This window comes from Myodes glareolus, chromosome 16 (genome assembly GCF_982192425.1).
Source record: "Myodes glareolus chromosome 16, mMyoGla1.1, whole genome shotgun sequence".
NCBI lineage: Eukaryota > Metazoa > Chordata > Mammalia > Rodentia > Cricetidae > Myodes > Myodes glareolus.
Window position 1 is genome coordinate 33,783,800 of NC_142041.1, and position 21,415 is coordinate 33,805,214.

The following is a 21,415-nucleotide window of genomic DNA, read 5'->3' on the forward strand; positions in this document are numbered from 1 at the left end:
TCAGGTTCCATTGTACACCAGGGCATTCACATTCTGGAGGTGTACAATGGAGCACCATTTAACCCGTAAATAAGAAGGAAAGCTTGTCCTCTGCAGGAAGACCGATACACTGGGGATCATCCCGGAAAACAAAACTGGCCAGACTCAGAATGACCGTTGTCTCCTATGGGTTCTGGGTTCCACAGTGAGGCAGAGTATTGTGCAGGCAGGAGCATGTGCAGCCTGCGCCATATGGGACAGAAAGGCGGAGACAGCACTTACTTATTCTGAGATAGGCCTTACTGTGTAACTAAGGCTGGCCTGAAAATTGCACAGCTCAGGCTGGCCTTGAATTTAAGACCTCCTGTCTTAGCCTCCCGGGTTCTGGATTACAGGCGTGTGCTACTGTGCCTGGCTAGGAAGCATCCTCAGAATACTGCGTGTAGGCCATGAGCTACCTCCATATATGGGCCACCAGTCTACTCACCTTTCTGTAACTGAACTTGCCCTCGACAAGCTGACAGTCCACACATCTTTACATGACTGAGAGTAAGGTCCCGGCTGCATGTAGAAGCATTAACTCAGGGCCCCCTAAGTCTGAGACCCAAATGAGGCACAGTCACATGACCTTACAGGGTGGGGACCCTGTTTCCCACAGGGTCCTCTATCACCTTCACAGTGGAATTCAGACCACCTGAAAATAATAGGACGCCAGTAAGAGTTTAAGTGAACGAAGCTGTCATGTGCTTAGCAAGCAAGCAGCAAAGAAACTTACTTTTACACGGGAAAGCAACCAGCAAGTTTGCAGTGTGGTCAGCCCATTTGTTGGCCCAATAAGCCTCTTGTTGCCCCCTTTACAGGCAAAGTAGCTCATGGCTAGGCACGTGGGGGCTGTAAAGAAGACACGGCTGTTTTCTTTTTCAGTGGTAGCAGTTCAGAGTTTTCTCACTTTGGTCACCAGGTGGCAGCACGTGAACAAAGAATTCTTAATCTGTTGGCCTAAGGATTTGGGGGCGATGTTATGTAAGTCTCCTGCTTCAGAGTCAACACGTAAAAGTAAAACATAAATGTATTTTAATTCTTTTGTCAGCATATGTAAATCACGCAGGGTAACGGTTTAATTATGACACTCTGATAATGCAGGCGATGTACTTTAGTCGTATTTACCTCCTTTTAAGGAATTTTCTGTTGTCTTTTTTTTTTTGGAAGCAGGGTCTTCAGACTGTGGTAGTTCAGACCGGCTTGGGACTCACATGTAGGGGAGGATTATCTTGAACTCCTGGGCCTCCTGCTTATAGCTGCTCCCACTCTGCTGGTGCTGGGACTACAGGCTAACCCCCCCCCTTTTTAAATAAGGCTAATCACCTAATTAAAACTGGAATTTGAAAGAAAAGCATGTATCAGTAATTACAACTCAACACATACACAATCAGCTGACAGGAGAGGGTATTTGACTCTGAGGAGAAAGCCAGTTTTAAGGTGACTGCCTGGACGGAGGCCGAGGCCTCCTGACCCTACACTCATGAGGGTCTTCGGAGCAGGTTAAATGCCTGGCGGGCTTGGAAACCCACTGCCTCATTTGTCTTGTTTCTTACTTGGGTTCCAGTTTAGTGACTCTCTTTAAAATATTTTCATTACATCTTTGAAAGTGTCATACAGTGTTTCGCCCCTCACCATCACCACCCGAGACAAGGGTTTCTCTGTCTGTGTAGCCCTGGTTGTCCTGGAACTCACTATGTAGACAGGGCTGGCCCCAAGCTCGGAGATTCGCCTGTAGATGAACTAGTTGGGGCTTGTTTCAGCCATTTCTCTGCATTTCGGCCAGTTGTGGATCTTTGTATCGCCTCTGTCTACTGTAAAAAGAAGCTTTGATGAGTGGGTGAGATGGAACTGACCTGTGGGATAAGTGTTTATTTTATTTTTAAAAATATTTATTATGTATACAATATTCTGTCTGTATACAGCCTGCAGGCCAGAAGAGGGCACCAGATCCCATTACAGATGGTTGTGAGCCACCATGTGGTTGCTTGGAATTGAACTCAGGACCTTTGGAAGAGCAGGCAATGCTCTTAACCTCTGAGCCATCTCTCCAGCCTCTAGGCTAAGTATATAAAAGGCAGTAAGAAGCTATATTGGCTTTGGAAGGTGGCAGTGGTAGGTAGTCCTCTAGCCACTGGTGGTTTGGCTGGATTTACAGTAGCAGATAAGAATTCCCTCTTACCGAGTCAGTCTGACTCTAATTAGACGTCTCCCGGGTACCCCCAGGATGACAATGCCACTATTGTGCCATTGGATGTCATCGTATGGCTTGTCCTTCACCGCTGGGCAGGACTGCTGATTGCTTTTCTCCCTTGGAAGCTTGCATAGCACCCCTGACACGACGGAAGCTAGTCCTCGGGGAGGCTTCCAGGTCCGCTCCAGTCTGACTATCCCGGTTCCCGTGTCTCCAGAGTGTGTTATCTTCAGCCATAGGATCTCACCTTCAAGTTTGGTGAGCTTGACAACCTGAGCTGGGTCTCTGGAGCTCAGATAGTAGGAGAGAACTGGCCCCCACAAGCTGTTTCTGACCTCTGTGCCATGTGGCACATTCACTTCTCAATAATAGATACTTGTAAAACAAAACCAAAGCCAAATCAACAGAGTTGATAGATGGCTACAGCAGTCTCTCATCCTTGGGAGTAATTGGTTGGTCACATAAGACGGTTGAATCTCATTGCCTTAGGAGGTGTGTGATGGAAGTCAGGCCTCTCCTGACTTAGATTCCCCCATTTATTGACAATCGATTCTTTTCTCATACAATATGTCCTGGTTACAGCTTACCCCCGCTCTACTCCTCCCAATTCCTCCCCACCTCACTTTCCATCTGAATCCACAACTCCTTTTCTGTCTCTCATTAGAGAAGAACTGACTTCTAAGTGATAACAAAACATAACAAAATAAAATATAATAAGATAAAATAAAAACTATCACATCGAAGTTGAATAAGGCAAGCTAACAGAAGGAGAAGAGCCCGAGAAGGCACAAGAATCAAAGACCCACTTGTTTACAATCTCAGGAGTCCCATGAAAACACTGAACTGAAAGCTTTAGTTATATATATACCAGGGGACCTGGTGCAGACCCGTGGAGGCCCTGTGCTTGCTGCTGCAGTCTGAGCGCATAGGAGCTTTGCTCAGTTGGTTTAGAGGGCTTTGTTCTCCTGATGTCTTTATACCCTCTGGCTCTCAAAATTTTTTTTGCCTCCTTTTCTGTGGGGCTCCTTGAGCTCTGAGTGGAGGGGCTTGATGGGAACATCCCATTCAGGACTGTGCATCTCAAGATGTCTCTCTCTCTCCCTCCCTCCCTCTCTCTCTCTCTCTCTCTCTCTCTCTCTCTCTCTCTCTCTCTCTGTATTCTGACTTAGGTTCTTACTATGGACATTTACTGCACATTCAGGAGATTTCCTGTAGGTCGGTGCTGAGACTGCCATGCCAGGAAGGGATGGTGCACACTCCCTCTGGTGACTTTAATGACTCAGTGCTAGATGCTGTCACTTCAATGGAGCACACATGTGTGTCCCTCCTCCCCCGCATATTCCCAAAGTGGAGGAACCCTCACAAATCTGTGGGGAAGTTTATGTGCTAAGAAACATCCAATGGAGGAAGTTTCTTTAAAAATTTGTGAACACTGAGTCCCTTTGGGGTGGATGCTTTGAGGGACCTTGGTTCTGGAGACCACAGTTAAAGGATTTTGTTTTGTTTTTTGAGATAAGCTCTCATATAACCCAGGCTGACCTTGAATGCTCAGTGTAGCCCAGGCTGACCCCTAACTTCTGATCCTTTCGTCACCACGTCCTGACATGGATGCGTGACGTGTGAGGCACCATGCCAATCTATGTGGGGCTGAAAATCTAACCTCGGGCTTTGCCCCACTAGGTAAGCCCTCTACCAGCTCTTCTCAGGGGAAGCTCTTTATTAAGTGTCTCCCCCTTTCCCAGTGATCCCTGTTCTCATAATAAGAATCTGCCATGAAAGACAAGACTTTCAAGGGAGAAGAACACTGCTGTTAGCAGACAGGCATGGATAATCGGCAGATGAAACTGTGAGACTGCCCCCTTCCACACTTTTTTCCCCTCTAACAGCTGTCAGTGATTTGCGGTTACGGGGGGACCCTGCTGTCTCTGGGCTGGCTTTGTCAAATGATTTTTAGCTCTAAGATAATTGCTTTAATTTGGATACCCACCCCGACCCATATGTCAAAGACTTGGCCCCTACATAATGACATTATTGACCAGTGGGGCCTTGTGAATGAAAGTCTGGTTATTGGGGGCATGCTTTTGAAGGGGACACTGAGACTTTGGTGCCTTCCTGTTTCTTTTTGCTTCCCAGTACTTTGCAGTACTAAATGCTACTGCCTCCCAGACAACAGGGCCAAACATCCATGCCCTGCATCTCTGAAATAGTGAGTTAAAGCAAATTTGATCTCTCGGTGTTGCCTATGGTAGCCCAAATCCGAGCGACACAGTAACTCCCAACATAGCCCCTCACCCTTGCCTGCCTGCCTGGATAGTAGCCCCCCAAGTCCACTTCAAGATGTGGGTGAGGATGAGCAAGAACAGCTACCATGGATGCTGAGCACGAAGAGTCAGACCTTTGTAGAAGATTAAATTATCACGGTTTGGAAAGAACTTGTCACCACATGTGATCTGCCCAGAGGCGCACTCCAGAGCCACCAAAATCCGCCAGCAAAGGCTTCGTGGTTTTCAGCCTCCAGTTTGCAGGAGCCAGGTGACCTGCTAAACACAGTGTTCGTAGGCAGTGGGATTTCCAGCTGAAGTCTGTGGGAGGAATGCTACAGAGTGTCTGCATTTATAGAAGAGATGGGAACCCCATCCGGAAAGGAAGATGGCCTCCACAGCAGGAGACTGTCCATGCATTCTGGTGAGCCTGGGGAATGGGTGGGAAGATGGGGAGATGGAGCCAAAAATTAATCCCCGTGTGCGATGGTCATTTATTTCTCATTTAGGCTCTTTTCAGTTTATTGTATCAAGGAGTTAAGCTAGTTCAAGTTAAGGCAGACCCCAAATGGTTGCATTATACAAGCTGTGAGGTTTTTAAACTTGTACAAGGGACAGGGAAATTCTCGTCATTACAAGGACATCCTTACCACAAGCCCAGAACCTTCGGAAGATCACCCTCAGCCAGGCCAATGTAAGCTAGGGACTAGCACATACCCTGCACTGGCCACCCTGTAGCCCGATTTCCTCTCCGTGTTCTGGGTGCCGAAGTACACTGCCATCCCAGACCGATCTCTAAGATGCCACACTAAAGACAGAAACCAGTCTCTTCAGAAGATGAGTCTGCCAGGAATAATCCTGGATCATTGGCCAAACAGTGTTGTAGTTAATATAGTTTTTGTGTGATTATTCAGGTCTGAGTGGCCGGGAAATGAAAGTGCAGTTTCCATTTACATAATGGTGCCCAACATGGGGCAATGTACATCCACATAAAGCCTAAGAAAGCTTGAAAAAAAAAGGGGGGGACTTCTAGACCTACAGAAATGGGAGTCAATTGGAGCTTCTTGGTAGCTGCATTTTTTTCAGATAGGCTCTGCTGGCCACAAGCAGAGGTGCAGCTTCTCTAAGAGATGGTTTCCTGGTTCATACTGGTGGCATGAACAACTCTGGTTCTTTTGGGAGGTCCTGCTAATGAGAATATAAATGGGATTTGTGAGCAGTGTTACAAGTTGCTTAATGGTGACATCCTGTTGTGTCTCTGAAGCTGGGGCAGTGAGCATGGCTTGCAGAGGTGGTGAACATACTTCTGCCATGTTAGAAGGGGCAGAGCCAACAGGCAAAGCTACAGTGTTAGTCCTAATCACACCTGCTTAGCATTAAGAAAAAAACTCTCCTGGTGTTGACTGAGGTTTTCTGTCCCAGTCGGTCCTGCAGTTATTCATTCCCAAAGAAATACACAGAGGCCTACATTAATCATAAGCTGATTGGCCCATTAGCTCAGGCTTCTTGTTAATTCTTATAATTTATATTAGCTCATAATTCTTGTTTGTGTTAGCCACATGGCTTGGTATCTTATTTGGCTTGCTCTGTGTCTGGGTTTGACTTGTTAACCAATTATCTTTAAGAGGTGGGACCAAGTTAGGGTGTAGCTTTCTGGGACCTGGAGAAAAACTGTGTGTAGCCCAGGTGCGCTCTCTCATTGTAGTTCCCTCCCCGCACAGCTGAGCTTAGACTTCTTGTTCCAGTTTTGTGAGTTTTCCCCCTATAATAAATAAAGATATAATTGTTTATCTTTAAGATAGCCTGGTTATTTCCAGAATTGAGTTAGCTTCTACATCCTGGTCAGAAAATGATTACAGATACACAATGAAACAGATCAGACAAAAAAGACCTCTGAATGGGCCACAGTGTTGAATAAATGTACATGGGCTTAGGAGAGAGAGAAGAAAGAATACGGACAGTCATAGATTAAAGGAGTAATGATAATAAATATTAAAAAGTAAGAGAGTAAAAAAATAAGCCATGTAAAGATGGAGTATACACAGAGAGTCTGGATTATATATATTATTATGTTTTCTTTGAATTTTTGATTATTAATGAGTTAACTGCTGAAATATATTTGGTCTGGGGGCTGCTAAGCTAAACCACCATATGTATTTTAAATGTATCTTGACTTCAAAATTTGAATCTAAGGGTATGTTACTTTGGAAAAGAAGTTCTGCTTTTGTTTCCACAGAAGATGAGAACTTGTGGATTCCTTCCAGGCTAATATGGTTTGATGGAACAAGACCCCACCCAGAAAGGTTTCTATGAACCCTAAAAATACTTCACCTAACAACAGCAGGAAGCAGTTTGGAGAAAACAAAGTCCAAATTTTCAAAATGATTGTTTATAAATGTTTATTTTCATTGAAAGAGTGTTGATTATAAATGGTTAATGGTCACAATCTCTCTCTTTCTAAAAAAAATAGTTCTTTATTTATTTAGCCTACATGCCTGCACACCACACTAGAAGAGGGCACAAGATCTCACTATAGTTATGAGCTACCATATGGTTGCTGGGAATTGAACTCAGGACCTCTACAAGAGCAGCCAGTGCTCTTAACCTCTGAGCCATTTCTCCAGCCCTTTTTTTCTTCTTTTTTTAAAAAGAGGGAATATGATATAGAAATGAATACTTTACATTGAGATGAACTTTGGTTTATTAATACAAATTTAAGGTTGATTTTGTTATATGTGTATTTCTACTCTTGTTTAAGGTATTATAGTTATACAGTTCATTTAAAATATAATGTATAATTAGAAATTACAGATTAATAGTAATTTACAATAGTCAAACTTGTGGTCATGTTAGGTTTTCTAGATACACATACATTTATTTCAGTTAGATAATCTTCAACACTTCAAAGATCTACAGAATATGGTATTTAAAAGGTTTTAAGAACTTAGATGTTTCTTAACAGTGAGACATGTTTGCTTCTGGCAGCACCAATTACTTCAGAGAGGTTGATGGGCATTGAAGAAACTCGTTATGGAATTTGCCTTCAATGTGATAAGACTAGTCATTCAGGCAAGAAACTGCTTTTGCCTCGACTATTTGACAGTATGCTGTATAAACTGGACATGCAGGACACACAAATGACTGCTGAACTTGCCTAAAGAAGGTGAGACAATTCTTCAGCATTCCTGCTTCATGAAAGAGTCTGCCAGACATTCTGCAGGACACAGAAAAAAGTGACTGACAAACTGACAATATAGGCAGAACTGTCTTTCAAATTTCCTGCTTCATGGAAGTCTACTGGATACTATGGGCCTGTAGGCTGAAGATGGATGACCCAGTGTTACAGAAGAACTTTGGGTGACTGTCCAGGCAGCGAGATGTCTCTGTCAATTTTAGAGTTTTGGAAGTTGCTTATAATGTGCTTCCTGTTTACTTAGATAATATTATATCCTTCTGGGGTCTTTGATCTAGTTGAAGACAGATAGTTATAGTTTTCCTTAGTTATGATAAAAGATAAATTAGATATGAAACTTTAGACTCACAAAGATAAAATAGATGATAGAATATTTTCTTTAATTTTTCCAGATACAAATAGACTAAATATTGTAAATGATACTTGTTTTGTTATGTATAATTTTACTATGTTATAGTTAAAACCTTTTTATTTGGACAGAAAAGTGAAGATGGGATGTCCCTCTGAATGCTGTGAATATGTTTTATTACCATTGATTAATAAAGAAGCTCCTTTGGCCTATGGCAGGGCAGAATATAGCTAGGCAGGAAAACTAAACTAAATGTAGGGAGAAAGAAGGTGGAGTCAGGCAGACATCATGTAGCCGCTCAAGAAGCAAGATGTGAGGTAACAAACCATGAGCCTTGTGATAAAATATAAAATAATAGAAATGGATTAATTTAAGATACAGGAGTTAGCTAGAAATATTCCTGAACCATTGGTCAAACAGTATTGTAATTAATATAGTATTTGTGTGATTATTCAGGTCTGGGTGGCTGGGAAATGAAAGCACAGTCTCCATTTACGAGACAGACAGACAGACAAACCAGAGACTAGATAGTTCAGAGACTTAGGGAATTACATCACTGTCTTTTCTCTGTTTCCTCCCTCCAGACCTTCCTAGCTACTTTCCTGTGAGCCCCTCCCATGTTCCCCCCACTCTCAATAACCTCTTTTTCTTTACTGTTACACTTACATGTATGTGTTCATACACACACACACACACACACACAATCTACTTAGCCTATTTGTGTTGTTTCTGTGTGCACGGTTTCAAGACTGACTACTCTGCTTCAGACAACTACAAAAGGGCTCACTCCTGGGGGAGGCAAACTATCCTTTTCTCAGCAGTCATTAACCAACAAGTTCTGTTCAAAGAACTTTACTCAATTATGGATTCCAATTTTTGGCTTTTCCATCCTAAGGAACTACATAGCCATGAGCAGGCATAAGAGATGATTTTTTTTTGGTGGTATTTTGCCTTCAGACCAAATTTTAAAACTTTGACTAAAGAAATCACTATTGAAAATAATTCTGTTCTCAGTTTTTTGTTCAGAGTTGAGGAGGCAGGCTCAGTCACAGTAGACTACTTGCTTTGCATTATATAAAGAGCAAGTCAAAGGCCAGTCTGGACAACAAGACACCTGTTGTGTTTTTGATTTATTTTATTTTATGTGTATGAGTATTCTGACTGCACTTATGTGGTGCCACACAGCCTGGAACTGAAACTGAGCGAAGGACGTCAGGATTAAACACGCATACACCTCTCTAGTTGCTGATAAAAGAAGCCCTTCTTTCTTGGATCTCGGTGAGATCTCCGCTTGCGATGCACCACACCCATCTGCACTCTATGCACAGCCATACAGTTCATGAACTGGGCAAGGGGCTGGAGATTGAAACCCACAAAGACACACAGAGACATGGGTCATCCCCGAAACAGAAATGCCCCAAGAATGCCCCCTTTTTTGTGTCCAGGGGCAGCTTATATAGGGATCATTAACTGATAGCCATGCCCTAGCCAACGCACCTGAAACCGTTCTCCTGCCATCAGGAACTCCTGAGGGTCTCGTGCTCAGAGCAGCTGTAGGCACTCAGATCAGGAGAAAACAAGTAGTTTACAAGAAATTCAGCATCTGGGGGTTCATAGCTCCCAACAACACTTATGTGTGACACATGTGTAGATCCTGCTCACAGAGGTCAGAAGAGGGCATCTGATTTATTGGAATTGGGGTAGAAATTTGTGAAACATTATGTGAATACTGGAAACACAACCTGGGTCCTCTGCAAGAGCAGCAGATGCTCTTAACCACTGAGCAATTTCTTCAGCCCTTATTTAAGAATTGTCATAACTCCTCCAGCCTTCCTCTGCTACCCCATCCCTTTGTCTCAGCTTCCAGCTCCAGCAGGCACTCACTGGAAACCTGTCTGCCATGCTAGCAGGGAATCAGGTCATCAGTATTCACTCTTCTCCTGTCCTCTTATCCCCACTTTGTGGCAGACCACATCTGTGACCTGGCCTTCCTCTCTGTCTCCATTCCCAGGGGTCTACAAAAAGCTTGGTTGGCACACTTAGCTTTCTTCCTCCGATGGGCCCTCTCAGTCCCTCTCCATTCTAACCTATCCCTATTCTTTAGTGTCAGCTCCCAATTCTTAGAAACACATTCTACCTAGGACCCCCAGTGGCCACACTTGGCAGGATGTCAGAAGAATTACCTACCAGGCAATCAACAGTCACCACATTCTTCTAAGAACCAAAGAGGGCAATAGAAACCAAGGAACAGAACACCCAGCCAACAAAGACAAGACTGGCTGTCAGTACCTAGAATTGCAGTCATTCCAATACCAGATGCCTAGACACCAGCATAAAAAACACAAGAGCCAGGACAATATATTTCCACTAGAGTCCTGCAACCCTACTACAATATGCCTTGAGAAATGCAGTATAGCTGAAACACATGATAAGGACTTCAAAATAGTTATTATAAATATGTTAGCAGTCCTTAAAGAGGATATGAATAAATCCATTAATGAAATATATGAAAACATAAACTAACAGTGGAATAAAATGAAGAGTTCAAGATACAAAAGTGGAAATAGACTAAAGAAAACTCAAACTGAAAGAAAACTGGAAGTGAAAAAATTTAGAAACTTAAACAAAAACCTCAGAAGCAAGCCTCATCAACAGAATATAAAAGATAGAAGAGAGAATATCAGGCACTGAAGACAAAACAGAAGAAATGGATACCTCAGTCAAAGGAAAATGTTAAATCTAAATAAAAAAATCACAGACACAAAGTATCCAGGAAATTTGGGACACTATGAAAAGACCAAATCTAAGAATAATAGAAATAGAGGAAGGAGAGGAAACCCAGAAAATATTTTCAACAAAAGCATAGAAGAAAAAAAATCTCTATTACCTAAATAAGGAGGTACCTATCAAGGTACAAGAATAATATAGAACATCAAATAGACTGACCAGAAAAGAAATGCTCCTCCACACATAATAATAAAACACAAATGTACAGAACAAAGAATGAATATTAAAAGTTTTAAAGAAAAAATTGCTAAATAACAAGGACAAATACCACCTGACTTCTCAGTGGACACCTTAAAAGCCAGATGAGCCTGAACCAATGCTCTACAAACTCTAAAAGACCACTGATGGCAGCTCAGACTACTATACCCAGCAAAACTTTCAACCACAATGGATAAAGACATTGCATGATAAAACCCAATTTAAGTGGTATCTATTTACAAATCCAGCTCTACGGAAGGTGCTACAAGGAGAACTCCAACCTGAAGAGGTTAACCACATCCAAGAAAACAAAATAAATAAATAATCTCAGACCAGCAGATTAAGAGGTGGGGGCTCACACAACCACAATAAACTAATGGGAATCAACAATCATTTCTCATTGATAACTCTCTATTTTAAAGATTTCAATTCCCTAAGAAAAAGACAAAGATTAACAGATTAGATTAAAATCGATTGCATTCCAGAAATACACCTTACCATCAAGGATGGACATCACCTCAAGGTAAAAGGATGAAAATGGTATCCCAAGCAAATGGGCCCAAGAAGCAAGGCAATCTGGCTATTTTAATATATGCCAAAATAGACTTCAAACCAAAACTAACCAAAAGAGACAGGGAAGGATACTACACAATTATCAAAGGAACGTAGTGCAATTATAAACATCTATGCCCTAAACACAAGGGCACCCAAGTTCACAGAAGAGACACTACTATATAAATCATATTGACTCTCACACAGCATAGTAGGAGATTTCAGTACTACACACTCATCAAAAGTCGGGTCATCTAGACAAAAACTAAAAGAAATGCTGGAGCTAAATGATGCCATAAACAAAATAGACATTTGAATATTTACAGAACATTTCTCTCAAACTCAAAAGACTATACTTTCTTCTCAGCACATCATGAAACTTTCTCCAGAATTATATATATATATATATATATATATATATATATATATATATATATATATATTTGGACACAAAACAAGTCTCAATAGTTACAAGAAAATTGAAGTAACACCCTGCAATCTATCTGACCATCACAGATTAAAGATGGATATCAACAACAGAACAACAGGAAGTTTACAAACCATGGAAACTGAACAACTTACTGCTGAATGAAAATGGGTCAAACGGAAATTAAGAAATAAAAACTTTTTAGAATTGAATAAAAATGAAAACACAGCATAATCAAACTTCTGGGACAATGAAGGCTGTTCCAAGAGGCCAGTTTATAATAGTAAATGCCTACATAAAAATTGGAGTGATCTCATATTAGTAACTTACTGGCATACCTAGAACAAGAAGAAGGAATAACACTCCATAGGTGGTGTGAGACAGTGGTCTATGTTCTGTCAATTATATTTTAAATAAATGATGATTGGCCAGTAGCCAGGCAGGAAGTATAGGCAGGACAACCAGACAGGAAGTAGAGGTAGCTCAATGAAAACAGGAGAATTCTGGGAAAAAAGAAGTCCTATTCTGCAGTTATTTATCCAGCCGCAGAGGAAGCGAGATGCTGCCTTGCTGAAAAAGGTACTGAGCCATGTGGCTAACATATACTAGAATAATGGGATAATATAAGTTATAAGAGTTAATAAGAAGCCTGAGCTAATGGGTCAATCAGTTTATAGTTAATGAAGACTTCTGTGTGATTTCTTGGGACTAAAAGGCTGGGAGACCTGGTGGGACAGAAACCCTGACAACACATAGGAGTAGAAGGTAAGAGATCCGAAATTTGAAATCAAAACAGTACAAACAACAATAAAAAGAATCAATAAGAAAGAGTAGTTCTTCATAAAAATCACTAAGACTGACAAACTCTTATTCAAATTAACTAAAGGCAGAGAGAAAAAAATACAAATAAATAAAATTAGAGACAAAAGGGAGACATAACAACAGACACTGAGAAAATCCAGAGAATCATAAGGACATACTTTAAAAACCTGTACTCCACCAACTTTAAAATCTAAAATAAATGGATATTTTTCTCAATATATATACTACCTACCAAAGTTAAATCAAGAACAGATAAGCGGAGCTGGGCAGTGGTGGTGCATGCCTCTAAACTCAGCACTTGGGAGGCAGAGGCAGGTGGATCTCCATAAGTTTGAGGCTGGCCTGGTCTACCAAGTGAGTTTCATGACAGGTTCCAAAGCAACAGAAAAACCCTGTCATGAACGCCCCCCCCACCAATCAGATGAACAATTTAAACAGACATTTAACCTTTAGTGAAATAGAAACAATAATTATAAATCTCCCAACCAAAATACCAAAACAAAACAAACCAACCATGAATTCCAGGGCCAGAGATTTCAGGACAGAATTCTACCAGATATCCAAAGAATAATTAACCCCAATACTCCTCAAATTATTTCGCAAAAGAGAAACAGAAGGAACATTGCCCAATTCTTTCTTTCTTTTTTTTGATTTTTGAGACAGGGTTTCTCTGTAGTTTTTGGTGCCTGTCCTGGAACTAGCTCTTGTAGACCAGGCTGGCCTCGAACTCACAGAGATCTGCCTGCCTCTGCCTCCCGAGTGCTGGAATTAAAGGCATGCACCACCACCACCTGGCCTTTCTTTTCTTATTTTTACATTTTAAATTGATTTTATTGAGCTATACAATTTTCTCTGCTCCCCTCCCTTTCTCTCCTTTCCCCTTCAACCCTATCCCAATGTCCCCATGCTCCCAATTTACTCAGGAGATCTTGTCATTTTCTATTTCCCATGCAGATTAAATTCATGTATGTCTCTCTTAGGTCCTCATTGTTGTCTAGGTTTTCTGGGACTGTGAACTGTAGGCTGGTTTTCTTTGCTTTATGTCTAAAAGTCACTTATGAGTGAGTACATATTATATTTGTCTTTCTGTGTCTGGGTTACCTCACTCAATATGATGTTTTCTAGATCCATTCATTTGTCCACAAATTTCAAGATGTCATTATTTTTTCTGCTGTGTAGTACTCCATTGTGTAAATGTACCACATCTTCTTTATCCATTCTTCAGTCGAGGGGCATTTAGTTTTTTTCCAGGTTCTGCCGATGACAAACAATGCTGCTGTGAACATAATTGAGCATATGTCCTTGTTGTATGATTGAGCATTCTTCGGATATATACCCAAATGTTGTATTGCTGGGTCTTGTTTCCTAATTTTCTGAGAAATCACCACACTGATATCCAAAGGGATTGTACCAGTTTGCACTCCCACCAGCAATGGAGGAGTATTCCCTTTACTTCACAACCTCTCCAGCATAAGTTGTCATCAGTGTTTTTGATCTTGGCCATTCTTGCAGGTGTGAGATGGAATCTCAGAGTTGTTTTGATTTGCATTTCTCTGATGACTAAGGATGTTGAACATTTCCCTAAGTGTCTTTCAGCCATTTTAGATTCCTCTGTTTAGAGTTCTCTGTTTAGGTCTGTACTCCATTTTTTAAAATTAATTATTTGTTCTTTTGTGGACCAAGTTTTTGAGTTCTTTGTATATTTTGGAGATTAGACCTCTGTCTGATGTGGGGTTAGTGAAGATCTTTTCCCATTCTGTAGGCTGCTGTTTTGTCTTGTTGATCATGTCCTTTGCTTTATAGAAACTTTTCAGTTTCAGGAGGTCTCATTTATTAATTGTTTCTCTCAGAGTCTGTGCTGATGGGGTTATATTTAGGAAGTGTTCTCCTGTGCCAATGCGTTCAAGTGTACTTCCCACTTTCTCTTCTATGAGGTTCATGTGGCTGACTTTATATTGAGGTCTTTGATCCATTTTTTACTTGAGTTTTGTGCATTGTAATAGATATGGATCTATTTTTATTCTTCTACATGTTGATATCCAGTTATGCCAGCACCATTTGTCAAATATGCTTTCTTTTTTCCATTTGATATTTTTTTGCTTCTTTGTCAAAAATCAGGTGTTTGTAAGTGTGTGGATTAATATCTGGGTGTTGGATTTGGTTCCATTGGTCCTCCTGTCTGTTTTTATGCCAATACCAGGCTGTTTTTAGTATTGTAGCTCTGTAGTAGAGTTTAATGTCAGGAATTGTGATGCCTTCCAAAGTTCCTTTATTATACAGGATTGTTTTGGCTATCCTGGGATTTTTGCTTTTTCATATGAGGTTGAGTACTGTTCTTTTGAGGTCTGTAAAGAATTTAGCTGGGATTTTGATGGGCATTGCATTGAATCTGTAGATTGCTCTTGGTACTATTGCCATTTTTACTATATTAATATTACCTACCCAAGGGCCTCAAACATTCTCTTAAAGTTATCTTTTAGGTCATTTTCTTCTGCTTCATCTATATTTGGTTGCTCAAGTCTTGCTGTTGTAGGGCCACTAGTTTTTACTGGTGTCATGTTGCTCTTTGCGTGTTGTGTGTGTTCTTACCTTGTCTACCCATATTTTCCTCTGATTAGTGTAGTTGGGGCTGTCTGTGATTCTGGTGATCACTGTTCTAGGTGCCAGTGGATCCAAGGTTGAGATGGTTGCTCTTCTTGGGGCAGTCAGGGCTATGGTTTTAGCCACCCCATTGGTCACTCCATGTTCCTGGAGGTTGCTTGACACTCCCGGGTGTTTGGGACTGCTCCCAGAAAGATTGCTTTTTTGGGGCTTCTTCTGCTGAGTTTGTTGCCTTGGGCCTGCTCTGGCAGAGGTCCTGGCTCCGGCCTACTCCCTTGGAGGTCCCAGACTCATGCCTGGACCTACAGAGATCTCTGGTTCCAGACTACTCCCTCAATGGTTGCTCCCTTGTACCTATTCCTATGGAGTTCGCTGTCTCAGCCTTGATCTTGTCCAGGTTGCTGGCTCAGTCCTGTTTCTGTAAATGTCCCTGGTCTGGGCTCACTCCTGTGGAGTTCCCTGGCTTGGGCTTGGTCCTACAAAAGTCTCTGGCTTTGTTATATTCCCTCGGAGGTCCCAGACTCACACCCAGACCCACAGAGGTCTCTGTTTCCAGCCTACTGCCTTGGAGGTCCCAGACTCATGCTTGGACTGGCAGAGGTCCTGGCTCAGGCTTACCTCCTTGTTGGTTTCAGATTTTTTTGGGGCTGAGGTGACACTTTTAATCAAACTCTATCTATCTATCTATCTATCTATCTATCTATCTATCTATCTATCTATCTATCTATCTATCTATATCTTTTTTACCTTACAGGCCCTTTGTGTATATATTATGGCTTCCAGTTCTGTGTTTTTGTGGGATTCCTATTTCTGTGTCTATGTGTTTCTTGTGACTTTTGACCCTTTTTCTTGTATTTGTTTGTTTTGTCCTATTCTGATTTGTTTGGTTTTACTTTATCTCATTTTACTACTATTCTTTAGATAGATGACTGTTTATTTTCTTTTTCTTTCTTTTTTGTTTTTAGGAGTTTTAGACCAGGTTTCTCTGTAGCTTTGGAGGCTATCTTGGAACTCGCTCTGTAGATCAGGCTGGACTTGAACTCACAGTGATTCGCCTGCCTCTGCCTCCCGAGTGCTGGGATTAAAGGCGGGCGCCACCACTGTCCGGCTGACTGCTTATTTTCTAAAAACAGACAGGAAGGGAGTGGATTTATATTTATTGGGATGATCTGGCAACAGTTGGGGTAGGGAAAAATAATAATCAGAATATACTGTATGAAAAAAAAGGTAAAATTAAAAAAAAAATTCCGCTAGGCAGCATCCACCTTTAATCCCATCACTAGGGAGGCAGAGGCAGATGGATCTCAGTGAGTTCGAGGTCAGCCTGGTCTACAAAGTGAGTTCCAGGACAGCCAGCACTGTTACACAGAGAAACTTTGTCTCGAAAAGCCAAAAACAAACAAAAAATATAAAACCAACCACAAAAAATAATTTTCATAAGGAAAATATCCTTTACCTTTCTTTCCAAAGTTATGAACACACACGCAGCAGTAGTTTCTACCTTATATCAACTATGTACTTTGAAGTGGAGAAACAACCTGGGAGGTGAGTCACTCACAGGTGTGTGGGGCAACCCTTAGATGTGAGCGCAGCCATTCAATTCAATTTTGAGCGGGTGCAGATTCACCTCCCGTCTGGTTTGCTGTACCCTGGGAGGCAGCCATGCTCCTGCTGTACCACCAACGCATGTTGTACCTTTGGAAAAGGAAGCGTTTTATAAAGTACAAAACCTGCTATTGCTATAATCTCACGTCTGGGGTCTTTTCTATGGGTTTCCACCTATTCTGTCCCCACAAACATTCTATGAAGCTTAAAGCAACGTGACTAAGAGCCAGGGTGGTCAGGGTGACTCTCTGCCTCTCTGGTTTTTGTCTGACTAACCCCACAGGCATTTGTAATTGCGGTATGCATATTATCTAAGTTATCGAATAGAAGAGGGAAGCTCATTAGAGAGGAACAATGCAGGCAGACACTTCATGTGATTACCTTTGTAGTCCTGTGTAACAGGACTTTGTGCTTTAATAAAATGTATTTTCAAGTTGCCTTTTAGTTTCTCATCTCCATATTAATTATGGCTTTGTTTTCTTGAGAGAAAGCCCTATTTTTTTTAAAAAAACAGAATTACCTAATTATAATAATTTCCAACTACACAAAAGCGAGAATTAAAAATGAAGCAAAGGAAATAATTATGATTTTCTGGCTGTAATGAAGCAAATGACATGACAGCCAGGTCTGGGGCTTGCAGGACTCGATTTGACATCAGCAGAATGATGAGCATTTGTGTGCGTGTGTGTATGAAGGAAAAAAAAAATCTTGTAATTTAATCTGCAGTGTATTAAGCTACATTTGGTTGTCTTGATTGCTTTTAATTTTTTTGGACTCTTGAGGTGCTGAACAAAGGGATCACTTCAGCTCTCACGACACACAATTTATTGCTGTACAATTCCTTAATTATAACTCCTACCGACTAGTGAGATAAACAATATAAGAGATCTTCTTGAATACACATCAAAATGGGACATCCTCAGGAAACAAAAAAAAGTGAGGACATAAAAGAATTAAACAAGGGCTGATAACGTGTCTCAGTGGGCAAAGACACTTGCTGCACCAGTCTGGCAACCCCGGAGTCGGACCCCGGAGCACACAGACAGAGCAGAGAACCAGCTTCATAAGTAGCTCTCCTACGACCTTTACACATGGACATGTGTGTCCGCGCATGTAATAATAAATAAATAAATAAATCAAAGGAAAGCAAGAATTAAACAATATGTTAAGCAAACTCCTACATGCATGTGCCTATATATGCACTCATGTGCTCACACATACAGGGAAGAAATAAATCCGTATAGTAGCAGAGTAGAGGTGACACCTTGTCTCGTGCATGTGTTTATGGAACGTTTGAAGGGTTGAAACTGCATGTGCTGGGTAGTTTCATGTCAGTTCCACATAGCTGAAGTCATCTGACAGGAGGGAACCTCGATTAAGAAGAATGCCTTTGTATGATTGGCTGTAAGCAATATTGAAGGGCATTTTAAAAATTAGTGATGGATGGGCGGAGGGTCCAGTCCATTGTGTGTGGTGCTGTGCCTAGGCTGGTGATCCAGGGTTCTACAAGAAAGCAGGCTGAGCAAGCCACGGGGAGCAAGTCAGTAACAGTGCCCCTCCATGGCCTCTGCATCAGCTCCTGCCTCCAGGTTCTCGCCCTGTTTGAGTTCCTGTCCTGACTTCCTTTGATGGTGATGATGAACTGTGATGTAAGTAAACAAATCCAGCTTTCTCTTGTTGTGGGTTTCATCACAGCAGTAGAAACCCTAATTAGGACACTGGAACTAAGAGTGTTCTTCAGAGATAGGGCATACGTGAGCATGTGCACTGCCCAGAGTTCAATCTTCTGCATGCCCTAATAAAGAAAAATGGCATTTAGCCCAAAGACATGCTTATTGCTTCCTACAGTCTTAAGGGGCTTCAGGATAAGACTGGTCACCAGAAAAACCAGCACATGGCTGCCTCCAAAATCTTAGGGACTAAAGAGGAGCTGAGTGTTGAGTTGATTACCAATGGTCCATGATGTCATAACCAATCATTCCTGAGTAGTGAAGCCTCTATAGAAACCCCAAAGGAGAGGGTTTAGGGGAGCTTCCTGATTGCTGAACACTTAAGTGGAGTCTATATTCAAAAATGAATCAGAGTCAAATAAACTGATATAGCTAGGTTTACATTAAAATGTTAATATAAACTGAATACCCATTGAAAGGTTGCTATAGTAACAGTAATTTTCACAAGATGATTTTATATATTAGGTTCTTGAGTGATGGCATGCCTTATTATTCTCTTTGAGGCATTTAATGCTTGCTCTCATGTATTCTCCCCACATCTGCCTTTGGAAAAAGAAAACAAGAAAGGGACTTACCTGTACCTGATGAAATTCTTTGATTAAAAGAAGTAAATTGATTGGGAAGAGGAGGTTCATAGGAAGTAGAAGTGGGGTTAGGGAGGATTAGAGAGGTGAATATGGTCAAAACACATTATATACATGTATGAAATTGACAAAGAACAAATTAAAATATTAAGAATAATCAAAGAAGCCAATCATCCTTGATTAATTTATGCAAAAACATATACTGGTAAGGCGAGAAGCCAATTTATGGATTGCAGAATATGTGGGTGAGGGGCTTCAGGGAGGTCAGGAATATGGGCAACTGTGAAAGTCTCGGGCAGCAATCATGTGACATTCTCTTCTAGGCAACTGGAGAAGGAATGAACTTTTAAAAAAGGTATTTTTTAATATTTTATGTGCATGAATGCTTTGCTTGCATGCATGCCTGGTGCTCGCAGAGGCCAGAAGAAGGCTTTGGGTGCCTTGGGACTGGAGCTAGGAATGTTTGTGAGCTGCCATGTGGGGGCTATGGACCAAGCTTAGACCCTCTGCAGGGCAGACAGTGCTATTAATGGTGGAGTCATCATTACAGCCCGTGAGTGAGCTTTCAAACTAGATTTGATCTCCCTCTATTCAAGGTTCAAATTCTCTTTTTTCCCCTATAACCTGGTTTTTTTAAAATTGTTTTTATTGAGCTATATATTTTTCTCTGCCCAGTCCTTCAGGAGGATGCTCTGTTTCACAACGTCTTCTAGGGACCTCCATTGTGGTACCCACTCCAGTCCTTCAGGAGGATGCTGTTTCATGACATCTTCCAGGGACCTCCACTGTGACACCCACTCTAGTCCTTCAGGAGGATGCTCTGTTTCACGACATCTTCCAGGGACCTCCATTGCGGCACCCACTCCATTCCTTCCTTCTTTCCTAAACAGTGTCCGAAATTATCTCTCTTTCCTTTCCTCTTCCCCTAGTGCCTCCTGTTAAGATCAGTCACATACAAAAACAGAGATGTTATTGTGTTATTGATTAGCAGTGAATTCATGAGTTTCAAAAGACTTAATATTGTTCCAGATTCTTCACTCCCTCCTTATGGTCCCACCTCTTCCCACGTAACTTTGTTTCTTCTTGCTTGAATACATTGCCCTGTCTCACTGATTTTAGTTTTGGCTTTGGGTAAAGGGATATTAGGACACACTGCTAGCACCAGCTTCAAATATGCTGATGGCTTTTGACTTGCCTTCTTGTTCTGAGCTGCTCTGAACATACTTCAGAAGAATAAATGGCGTCTAGACCAGTTGCTCAAGTTTGAACTGCCCCAGGTAGACCTGCCCCAGCTAGATTTGTACAATAAATGCTTCTTGTTTGCCTAACAATTTAGAGTTGTGCTGGATAGTTTTTGTTAACTCGACACAAACCTAGACATACTAAGTAGAAGGAGTCTTGACTGAAGAATTGTCTCTATCAGATTGGTCCGTGGCCACATCCATGAGGCATTTTCTTAATTGCTAATTGATGGAGGAGGTCTTAGCCCACTGTGGGCGGTGCCATCTCTGGACAAGTGATCCTGGTCTATATTACAGTAGGCTGAGCAAGCCAGGGGAAGTGAGTCAGTAAGCAGTATTCTCCCCTGGTCTCTGCTTCAGTTCCTGCCTCCAGTTTCCTGCCTTGAGTTCCTGCCCTGGCTTCCCTGAATGGAGTACTATAATTTGTAAACTAAATAAACCCTTTCCTCCCCAAGGTGCTTTTGGTCAGTGTATTATCCCAGCAACAGAAAGCACATTAGCATAAGGAAGTAATCTGTTAAACAGCATTCTTGTGTGTGTGTGTGTGTGTGTGTGTGTGTGTGTGTGTGTGACTACTGTCTGGTACTTATATTAGTGAATGTACTTTTAGTTAAACTGAGGTATTAGTGTATTCTTTTTTTTTTTTTTTTGAAACAGGGCTGTCTGTTTGTAGGCCAGGTTGGCCTCAAACTCACAGAGATCTGCCTGCCCCTGCCTCCCAAGTGCTGGGATTAAAGGTGTGTGCCATCACGGCCCAGTTTAAGCTGGGATATTCTGAAGTTCATGCCTTGATCTGTGTGAATGTTTGAGAGGGGAGGGGGAGGAGAATGTAGGAAAGAGATATCTTGTAGGA